This window comes from Chiloscyllium plagiosum, unplaced genomic scaffold (genome assembly GCF_037043375.1).
Source record: "Chiloscyllium plagiosum isolate Xiang-an unplaced genomic scaffold, Cpla_swu_hap1 HiC_scaffold_20, whole genome shotgun sequence".
Lineage (NCBI taxonomy): Eukaryota > Metazoa > Chordata > Chondrichthyes > Orectolobiformes > Hemiscylliidae > Chiloscyllium > Chiloscyllium plagiosum.
The window spans coordinates 20966414-20978489 of record NW_028270158.1 but is presented as its reverse complement, the minus strand read 5'-3'; the positions used below and the strand labels follow the sequence as shown (position 1 = coordinate 20978489).

Below are 12076 nucleotides of genomic sequence, written 5' to 3'. Positions count from 1 at the left end.
GTAAAGTCTATGATTATTAGTTGTAAAGGAACTTGCCCAAGATTTTCAGATAGCTATGTCAAATCTATGTTCTATTTTTAAAGACAACGATTTGCCCTCACCAGCAGCTCTTTTGTTTGGAAGACAAATTGACACTGTCCTCCCCTCCCACATTCTCATCACCTAAACAAGGTGCACAACACATTGTTGTAAGGAAGGGGAAAAAATAGCTTAAAAGTATGATCAATACAAACAGTTATCCCAATTCGAACCAGGACCAAAACATATGGGTTTGAGATTTTTATGTGACAGATATGTTCATGGAACGATCTTATGTCATTGTATCCAACCTAGATCATATGACATCATAATGATAAATGTCACTTTTTGCAAAAAAATGTTGATGTATTTGAACTACAAATCATCAGTCACCCATTACACAGGATGACAAATTAGATACTGAAAATATCATGCCAGAAAACAACCATCACATTTACAACAGATGATACACATACATCCATGACACAAGACAGCATACTGCTTGATGAAGTTACACTGCCAAGTCATGATAACTGTCTTGAGATTAGACATAGTTATGCTGTAGGTCTATCCATGTGTTATCTGAAATATAAAAAACAAATCTAAACCTTGCAAATGTTATTAGAAAGGGGTTCCCATTCTTTAAATAGAAAAATTGGGGTGGGAGGGGGCATAGAATGGCCAGACAGGCCGATACTTTAAAAACAGTTACATGTCATCACAGCATGTAATGTTCTGGTATGACTGTCTTCACCCCTCCCTTGGTATAATGGAGTCATTGTAGTCAGTCAATTATGCATGTAACAGACAACAAGATCAGTAACACAGATCACAGAATATTTGTATAAATCAAAGTTGTGTAAATTGGTAATGTTGTGAATAAAATTTAAGACACCTGTCTCAACAAGAACCCAAGTATTTGTGGTATATGTTATTTGGACTAACATATAGAAAATCACAAACCGTATCTGTGGCTAACCCTCAAGGAATCTCATTAGAGCTCATTGAATTGAGGACAATACAGTATACAGGCTGAGAATGAAATCAGAGAGTCATTTTAGGTATGGTGGAGTGTATCTGCTATATGTCTCAGGGACCAGTGCTTGTTGCCTCAGTTATTTACAAACTATTTCAACGGCCTAAATGAGAGAACCACGTTTAAGATAGCTAGTATTTACTTACACTCCGAAGCTAGGTTGGAATGTAGGCCAACAGGAGTTTGCAAAGTAGCTGTAAAAGAATATTCTTCAGTTATGAGGAGAAGGCTGATGATCAGAGAGACAGTAATATAGTGGTAATGTCACTGGACTATTAAACCAATTAATGAAAATCTGGAAATGAAAACTTAATAATAATGAACATAAAACTATTATCAATTGTAAAACCCTATTTGGTTCAAAAACATCCTTAAGGGGAGGATATCTGCAATCTTGGTCTGACGTATATATGACTCTAGACCCATAAAAATACAGTTGACTCTTAAATACCCTCTGAAACAGCATAGCAAGGCACAAGTTCAATGGTAGTTAGAGATATGCAATAAACGATAGACTTGTCAATGACTGCCTTTGCCCATGAAATAAAAAAAATGAGCAAGATGGTGGCAAAACAGGAATCTATCTACATGGGTAGGAAGAAAGGAAGTCCAGTGACGAGTAAATATTGGTAATCAGAGGGATTTGGGTATCCATAGTTGCAATACATGAAACAAAGGAAGTTAAGTTGCAAGCATACTAAACAATTAGGAAGACAAATGGCTCATTTTTTTGCAAAAATGGTCAGAAGTTTAGTTAAGATAGCCTTGCTTCAGTTATATAAGGAATAAGTGAAAATACATTTCGAGTACTGCATAGCATTTACATTTCATTATCTAAGGATGCATTTAATTCAGAGGGAAAATGGCTAATGTTTATGAGATTCATTAATGGAATGAAAGAGCTACTCTGTGAAAAAATGAGTAAAATGGGCTGTATTCTCTGGCAGTAAGGAGGCTAAGACGTGATTGTGAAATCTATAAAATTTTTAGAGAGTTTAATATTGTTGGTGCTGAGAGGCTGTTTCCCCAGCTGGAGCGTCTGGAACTAGAGCTCCTACAATATCAGCCACTTTGAAAATTCCTACAGATTTGAGAATCTTATTGAATTCTTTGAGGATGTGACAAAAGACGCTGAAGAAGGTGGAGCAGTGGATGTGGTGTACATAGATTTTAGCAAGGCGTTTGGTAAAGTTCCCCGTGGTCAGCTCAGTCAGAAAGAGGAAGGGGATACAAGGAAATCTGATTGTCTGGATGCAGAATTGGCAGGTCCATAGAAGACAGAGGGTAGTGGTAGATGGAAAGTATTCAGTCTGGAGCTCGATGACCAGTAGTGTTCCGCAGGGATCGGTGCTGGGACTTCTGCTCTTTGTGATCTTTATAAATAACTTGGAAGAGGAAGTTGAAGGGTAGTTTAGTAAGTTTGCTGATGATGCGAAGGTTGGTGAAGTTGTGGATGGTATGGAGAGCTGTTGTGGGTTGCAACAAGACATTAACAGACTGCAGAACTGGGCTGATAAGTAACAGATGGAGTTCAACCTGGAAAAGTGTGAAGTCATTCACTTTGGAAGGTCGAATTTGAATGCAGACTACAGGGTTAAAGGCAGGATTCCTGGCAGTGTGGTGGATCAGAGGGATCTCTGGGTCCATGTCCATAGATCCCCCAAAGTTGCCACCCAAGTTGATTGGGTTGTTAAGAAGGCATATGGTGTGTTGGCTTTCATTAGCAGGGAGATCAAGTTTAAGAGCCACGAGGGTATGCTGCAGCTATATAAAGCCCTGGTCAGACCATATTTGTAATATTGTGTTCAGTTCTGGTCATCTCATTGGAGCAAAGATGTGGAACTTTTAGAGAAAATGTAGAGGAGATTTACCAGGATGCTGCCTGGACTGGAGGGCATGTCTTATGAAGAAAGGTTGAGGGAGCAAGGGCTCTTTTCATTGGAACGAAGAAGGATGAGAGGTGACTTGATAGAGGTGTACAAGATGTTGAGAGGCACAGATAGAGTGGATAGCCAGAGACTTTTTCCCAGGGTGGAAATGTCTATCATGAGGGGGCATAATTTTATGGTGATTGGAGGAAGGTTTAGGGGAGATGTCAGTGGGAGGTTCTTTACACAGAGAGTGGTGGGTGCTTGGAATGCACTGCCAGCAGTGGTAGTAGAGTCAGATACATTAGGGATGTTTAAGCAACTCTTGGATAGGCACATGGGTAGTACAATGAAGGGTATGTAGGTTAGTCTGATCTTAGAGTAGGATAAAAGGTCGGCACAACATCAAGGGCTGAAGGGCCTGTAGTGTACTGTACTGTTCTAAGTTCTATATTCTAATCCCCTTATGAGTTCCGTAGCTAAAGCTGTGAAAGTCAGACAATGAGCATATACAGAACAATAGTTGATAGATTTTGAATTCTAAGGAAATTGAGTGATGTGAGGAAAGGATGAGAAAGTGAAGTAATGGAGAATTCAATTTTATTGAATGGTTGAATAGGCTTGTGGTGCAAGAGTCAACTTATTCGTAACTTGTAACAGCTTTTCCTTACGTTTTCTCAATATTTTCAGAAGGCTTCTCTGCTGGTGAGGTACTTAGGGAAGTGCTGTGAGCTAAGCATTCAGGATAGCCAACATAGGCACAGCAAGATCCCATATTGATACAGTCTGTTTATTTTAATGTAAATGCTGACCAGGGTACTGTACAAAACTCCCAATTCTTTTCTACAAATCATGCTATGAGATCTTTCTTATGCACCTGGCAGGGTCAATAGGGGCTACTAGTTTAATATTCCACCCCTTCAAGAAATGCCACTCTGGCAGAGCAGAATTCCCATGGTACTGTACGGGAAATGCCAGCTTGGGTTCTGCACTGACTATTCGCGTTGGACTTGAATTCATAACCTTCAGAAGCATGAATACAATCCTTGTGGTTACAGCTGAAATCTATGAATGCAGGCTGATTTAAGTTTCAATGTGATGCCTTTGATAACAACTGACCTGTTGAAGTTCACATATCAGTAACAGGCTATCGAAAGACTGCAGTCACTCATGAAGATACACTCTAGCCAAAGGCTAGTGAATGTCATTCCTGCAGAAGAGGAGAAAAAGCAACAATTCCTTTTTCAAAGGAGCTCAAATCCAGCCCCAGATAAAACCACATATTGACTTATTTTCAGTGTCAGTGTTAGAACTTTTCAATGCAGAAATGAAATAATGCTGGTAATTAAATTGATATTATGCCTAATTTGCAGCTTAATGCATAATTGCACTAATGATTGTTTAATGTTTTGTGTCATTTTTATCCCTTTAAGCAAGGTTGATTAAATAATAAACTGTTTAGTTCTGACAATTCCTGGAGACAAATGCTCCACATATAAATCAACATTTGAATGTTGCTTGCTGCATTTAAAGCTGAACACACACAAAAGAAAAATAATAAATATTGTTGATGCTATACATATATTAGGCAGAGATAACATTATTTTGAATTGGATTTATTTTACAACATGCTTTTGTAAATTGCAAACTTGTTCACTTGAATTGGACACTGATGATGCTCTTTTGAGGGAAATATAGAAGTGTTTCCAGCAGTTTTTGGTCTTTTCATTTTCTCAGGGTTTTACATTATGCAAACCGGATGGAGCTGGAGCAGAGTGTCACCAGTCATCAGCACATCCCCAACAGCCAAGATGTTGCTTCCATGGAAACTAATGTCAGTAAGTTGCTGTAAGTTCTATCCTCTTCACCAGTACTGATTCAAAAAATTAATCCCATTCCCAGCCATAACACATTTTGGGATGCTTTTATTGCTGCAACACATCACATATACAAGCATTCACACTCCTGTCTGGTGCAACATTCAAACATTTGGTGTGACCACATTATGAGCTTGTGTGATAAATGTGAACTTGCATTCATATTTGCTTTGCAAACTATATGAATTTTCATTAATTTAACATAACTCTGAGAACCACTTCAAACTGATTTTGACACTTCCATCGACTGAGTATCCTATCCTATAAAAATTCAAGCATTCACAACATGGAAGCAGACAGTATAGAAGTCAACCAAATGGCTCATTGTATCATTGGAATGATTATTAAGTACGTAAGATCTATAGCTTTAAGAAAAAATTGCCCTGCTGTTGATGATTTTGTAAATTAAGCACGTCATCCATTCACGTGATAGATAGCAAATATGCTTTGAACTGAAAAAGAATGACCATCTGTCCTCAAAAAGTAGGCCATCTTTTTTAATTTCAATAAAATGGTGTTTTTCGCTGAGTATATTATGAATGCTTGGCTGTTTTTCAAAAGCCAAACAGCCACTTATCTGAAAAGGAGCTGTGATTACATTTTGGTTAATAAGATTAAGAGGTTATTGCCTTTGAAGTGGGAAGTAAATAAGTGATTTTATTTACAACAGATGAACCACTTGAGGGAATTTAATGTTTTTATGTGATAGTTTTACTTTGAAAAATGCTTCAAAAACAACTCCATTTGATTTATAGAAACTTATTTTAAAAGGTCCATTTCATAGTTTTCTAAGGTGTATACATGGTGTATGGGGTTTACATGGGGAGAATAAGGGAAGTCAGAGCCCTAGGGACTGTGAGGGGGCATAGGAAATTATGACAATGCTGGGGAGTATGTGGGAGTATGGAGAATATCAAGGAGCAAGAAGCAAATAAGGGAACATGAGAAGTATGAGGGAGCATGATGAGCAGGATGTGGAGTTAAAGACTGCGGTATAAGAATTATAATGGGAGCTGGGTGCTGTCCTTGAAAGCTGAGACAAGCCTTCTAATCAGCCAGCATTGGCACCCTCACTTTCCCACACTCCACCAGAGCATACAACACCCAAGTTCTCCCTGTCCACGTCTCTCAGAAACAGCAATGCAGTACAGTTCTGAGCTGGGCTTGCATTTCAGAAATGACAAAATGGCTCAACTCAGTTTCCCAGTCCTACACAAAAAGCTGGGCCAAGCTTGCATTTATATTGTGGCTTTTATAACCTCAAATATTTAGAAATACTTTAAATGTGTTTCACTTTCAGAGAGAGCAGGAGAAATGATGGAAGGATTTATTTTCCATCAGTGAGGTTTCTGCTGGGGATTGGTCAAAGAGCAATATTGGTAGAGTCAAGTTCTCTCACTTCAACCAGTGTATGGAATTGGAAAATAAATACTTCTTGTTTCTCTCCCAGGAGAATTAAGCATCACAGTGCTGGCTAGTGTAGCTAACATTGACAATAATCACCATATCACAATTAATGGTGATAATAATGAGCTCTACTAGTAGGTGACTTGAATGCACCATGAGAATACATATAATCTTTTTAAAAGGATGATGTGGAAGTTACGTTTGAATGTGCACAAGGGAAATACAGCTATTATTATTAGCTACTTATCTTTGAAGATCTACACCTTGATGTTTACTAGTAAATATTCAGCTTATGTAAACTTGCAAAAATAGGATGTGTCTGAAATAACTCCACAAACACTGATGTCTCATCACCAAGTGACCCTATATTCACACGTGGAGAGCCGCTGACACTGATCCTGCTCCCTCAGAGCCAGCTCTCAGAGTGAACACCATGTCTGATACTGCTGTTTATTTTTTTTGTTTGTTTTTTTTTCCTTTTTTTTAGTGCTGTGTGATCAAAACAGTGAGGGGGAGGGTAGGGACTAAATCAAAATAGAGTTGGAGGGAGAAATGAGGCACTCCACTCCCTGCGGTGCCCACCTCTCCCTGAACAACTCCAGGGTGTTGGTCGACACCGCGTGCTCCTTCTCCAAGGACACCCGGGCTCTAACGTAACCGCGGAAGAGGGGCAGGCAGTCGGCCCTAACGACCCCCTCCACGGCCCGCTGCCTCGACCTGTTGATGGCCATTTTGGCCAGGCCCAGGAGCTGCACCTGGTATTCTCAGGCGGTCTCCCATCCAAGCACTAACTAGGCCTGAGTCTGCTTAGCTTCCGAGATCAGACGAGATCGGGCGCTTTCAGACTAGTATGGCCGTAGGCGATACTGCTGTTTATATCTGTCAGTCAGGGTTCCCTCATTGGATCACATTATCAGCCACAACCAGGGGATTCATACTCCATGAGGTCTAACTGGCTGACCTCATTACAATCACTACATTCCTCCCCCTTTGAGTCCGAGGAAATAGGCCGGTTCTATTTATTGAAGCTCCTCCTCAGGTGTTTTAACTTCGGGTAAAAATCCTCCAAATCTGTTTCTCATACAGGCAGCACGTTATGCACCGTCGCTTGCCTCTTGTGCCTGGAGCATCTCAGAAGAAATTCATTTCCTTCTTCAGGTGGTGAAGGATTCAAGGTGGTGACTTTGCCATGTCTTTCCCAGATTTCAAGATATCTTCAATGCTTGATAGAAAGGGAGAGCCCAGGGGTTCTGGAACATTTGGAAAGGCTGTTGATGAGGTGAGCATATTTTTCTCCCGCATTGTTTGTAAGTTTGCAGCTTTCATATGGTCCACATGCTTGTTCAGTACCATCGCACCTACCTGAACATTATACATCACTGGACATGACCTCACTTCATCCATGCCTCTTATCCATACAGGACCATTCATAGAGTCATAGAGATGTACAGCATGGAAACAGACCCTTCGGTCCAACCTGTCCATGCTGACCAGGTATCCCATTCCAATCTAGTCCCACCTGCCAGCACCTGGCCCATATCCCTCCAAATCCTTCCTATTCATATACTCATCCAAATGCTTTTTTAAACTTTGCAATTGTACCAGCCTCCACCACTTCCTCTGGCAGCTCATTCCGTACACGTACCACCCTCTGTGTGAAAACATTGCTCCTTAGATATGTTTTATATCGTTCCCCTCTCACCCTAAACCCATGCCCTCTAGTTCTGGACTCCACCACCCCAGGGAAAAGGCTTTGTCTATTTATCCTATCCATGCCCCTCATGATGTTATAAACCTCAATAAGGTCACCCCTCAGTCTCCAACACTCCAGGGAAAACAGCACTAACCTATTCAATCTCTCCCCATAGCTCAAATCCTCCAACCCTGGCAACATCCTTATAAATCTTTTCTGAACTCTTTCACATTTTACAACATCTTTCTGATAGGAAGGAGACCAGAATTGCATGTAATATTCCAACAGTGGCCTAACCAATGTCCTGTATAGCCGCAACATGAACTAACTCCCCTATTCAATACTCTGACCAATAAAGGAAAGCCTTCCTCACTATCCTATCTATCTGCGACTCCACTTTCAAGGAGCTATGAACCTGCACTCCAAGGTCTCTTTGTTCAGCTACACTCCCTAGGACCTTACCATTAAGTGTATAAGTCCTGCTAAGATTTGCTTTCCCAAAATGCAGCACCTCGCATTTATTTAAATTAAACTCCTTCTGCCACTTCACAGCCCATTGGCCCATCTGATTAAGATCCCGTTGTGATCTGAGGGAACCTTCTTCGCTATCCACTACACCTTCAATTTTAGTGTCATCTGCAAACTTACGAACTACACCTCTTATGCTCACATCCAAATTATTTATATAAATGATGAAAAGTAGTGGACCCAACATCAATCCTTGTGGTACTCCACAGGTCGCTGGCCTCTAGTCTGAAAAACAATCCTCCATCACTACCCTCTATCTTCTACCTTTGAGCCAGTTCTGTATCCAAATGGCTAGTTCTCCCTGTATTCCATAAGATCTAATCTTGCTAACCAGCCTCCCATGGGGAACCTTGTCAAATGCCTTACTGAAGTACATATAGATCATGTCCACTGCTTTGCCCTAATCAATCTTCTTTGTTACTTCTTCAAAAAACGCAAACAAGTTTGTGAGGCATGATTTCTCATGCACAAAGCCATGTTGACTATCTCTAATCAGTCCTTGCCTTTCCAAATATATGTACATCCTATCCCTCAGGGCTCCCTCCAACAACGTGTCCACCACCGATGTCAGGCTTACTGATATATAGTTCCCTGGCTTGTCCTTACCATCGTCCTTAAACAGTGGCACCACGTTTGCCAACCTCTAGTCCTCCGGCACCTCACCTGTGACAAATATCTCAGTAAGAGGCTCAGCAACTACTTCCCTAGCTTCCCACACATTTCTAGGGCACATGTGATCAGGTCCTGGGGATTTATCCATTTTTACCCATTTCAAGACATCCAGCACTTTCTCCTCTGTAATATGGACATTTTTCAAGATGTCACCATCTATTTTCCTACATTCTATATCTTCCATGTCGTTTTCCACAGTAAACACTGATACAAAATACTTGTATAATATCTCCCCCTTCTCCTGCGGCTCCACACAGAGGCCACCTTGCTGATCTTTGAGGGGCCCTATTCTCTCCCTAGTTACCCTTTTGTTCTTAATGTATTTGTAAAAACCCTTTAGATTCACCTTAACTCTATTTGCCAAAGCTATCTTATGTCCCCATTTTGCCCTCCTGATTTCCCTCTTAAGTATACTCCTACTAGCTTTATACTCTTCTAAGGATTCACTCGATCTATCCTGTCTGTACCTGACATATGCTTCCTTCTTTTTCTTAACCAAACCCTCAATTTGTTTAGTCATCCAACATTCCCTATACCTATCAGCCTTCCCTTTCACCCTGACAGGAATATGCTTTCTCTGGATTCTTGTTATCTAGTTTCTGAAGGCTTCCCATTTTCCAGCTATCCCTTTACCTGCAAACATCTGCCTCTAATCAGCTTTTGAAAGTTTTTGCCTAATACCTTCAAAATTGGCCTTTCTCCAATTTAGAACTTCAACTTTTAGATCTGGTCTATCTTTTTCCATCACTATTTTAAAACTAATAGAATTATGGTTGCTGGCCCCAAAGTGCTCCCCCACTGACACCTCAGTCACCTGCCCTGCCTTATTTCCCAAGAGTAGGTCAAGTTTTGCACCTTCTCTAGTAGGACATCCACATACTGAATCAGAATATTTTCTTGTGTACACTGAACGAATTCCTCTCCATCGAAACCCTTAACACTATGGCAGTCCCAGGCTGTATTTGGAATATTAAAATCCCCTACCAGAACCATCTAACTATTCTTACAGATAACTGAGATCTCCTTACAAATTTGTTTCTCAATTTCCCTCTGACTATTAGGTGGTCTATAATACAATCCCAATCAGGTGATCATCTCTTTCTTAGTTCTCAGTTCCACCCAAATTACTTCCCTGGATGCATTTCTGGGAATATCCTCCCTCAGCACACCTGTAATGCTATCCCTTATCAAAAACACCACTCCCCCTCCTCTCTTGCCTCCCTTTCTATCCTTCCAATAGCATTTGTATCCTGGAACATTAAGCTGCCAGTCCTGTTCATCTCTGAGCCATGTTTCTGTAGTTGCCATGATATCCCAGTCCCATATTCCAACCATGCCCTGAGTTCATCCACTTTCCCTATTAGGCCTCTTGCATTGAAATAAATGCAGTTTAATTTATCAGTCCTACCTTGTTCTCTGCTTTGTCCCTGCCTGCCCTGACTGTTTGACTCACTTCTGTTCTCAACTGTATCAGTCTCAGATTGATCTATTTCCTCAATATCTCGCTGGGTTCCAACCCCCTCCCCCCCCCCCCCCCCCCCCAACCTTACTAGTTTAAATCCTCCTGTGAGCTCTTGCAAACCTCCCTGCCAGTGTATTAGTCCCCTTCCAATTCAGGTGCAATCCATCCTTCTTCTACAGGTCACTTCTACCCCAGAAAAGCCTCCAATGATCCAAAAATGTGAATCCTTCTCCCATACACCAGCTCCTCAGCCATGCATTCATCTGCTCTATCCTCTTATTCCTGCCCTCACAAGCTCATAGCACTGGGAGTAATCCAGACATTACTACTCTCGAAGACCTCCTTTTTAAATTCTAGCCCAACTCTATGTAATCTCTCTTCAGAACCTCAACCTTTTCCCTTCCTATGTTGTTGGTTCCAATGTGTACAATGACCTCATGCTGGGCCCCTTTCCACCTTGAGAACATTCTGCATTGTCTCTGAGACCACTTTGGTCCTAGCACCAGGGAAAGCAACATACCATTCTGATTTTTCGCTGCTGGCCACAGAAACGTCTGTCTGTACCTCGGACTAGAGAGTCCCCGAACACAATCGATCTCTTGGAACCCGACGTATCCCTCATTGCATTAGAGCCAGTCTCAATACCAGAAACTTGGCTGTTCATGCTATATTCCCCTGAGATCACCCCCTACATTTTCCAAAACAGCATACTTGTTTGAAATGGGCCTAGCCACAGAAGACCCCTACTTCTCTTACCTTTCCTGGAGTTAACCCATTTATGTGACTGTATCTGTGACTTTCCCCCTTCCTACAATTGCCATCCATCACATCCCCTTGCTCTTGTAAATTCCTCATTGCCTCTAACTGTCTCTCCAACCGATTCATGGATTCACAACCAAGCCATTCCTGTGGCTCCTACACCAAACTTTGTCCCCTGAAGTAAACTGTCTCTCTCACTTAGCAAAGGCTTGCATTCAGCATTGGCAATCCTGATGCTATTTCACCCTCCTCTCCCCAGGTCTGGGAAGATGAGATTTACCCTAATGTGGAGTCTTCTCCCCATTAGCAACTCTGCTGGAGCTACCCCTGTAGTTGCATGAGGGTTGGTCCATAATCAGTTAGGAACTGGGGTGATTTGTATTGAGTGAACTATAGGCTGATTCTTTAAGCCTGCCTTCAAAGTGTGGACTGCTCTTCCTGCCAGTCCATTGGATGATGGATGGTATGAAGCTATTCTTACACGTCGAATCCTATTCACTTTAGGTAATTCTTGAATACCCTGCTATAAATAATGGCTCATTATCGTGACCAACACTTCCAAGAGTCTGTGTACTGCAAAAGTTGCTCACAGTTTTTCTTTTATCGTCCTTGTGTTTGAAAAATAAATATTATGCACCTTTAGCCACTTTGAGTGGGCATCCACAACAACTGTAGAACATTGAGCCCTTGAAAGAACCTCAATAGTCGACGTGCGACCAAGTTCAAGAACTTTTTGTTCTTGTCAGCACTCTGGGC

General features: G+C 41.3%; 1 pseudogene; it reads right to left on the bottom strand.

Moving 5' to 3' along the window:
* Positions 1–6945: 6945 nt before the first annotated feature.
* Positions 6946–7068, bottom strand: LOC122560925 (5S ribosomal RNA; annotated as a pseudogene).
* Between the last annotated feature and the right edge of the window lie 5008 nt (positions 7069–12076).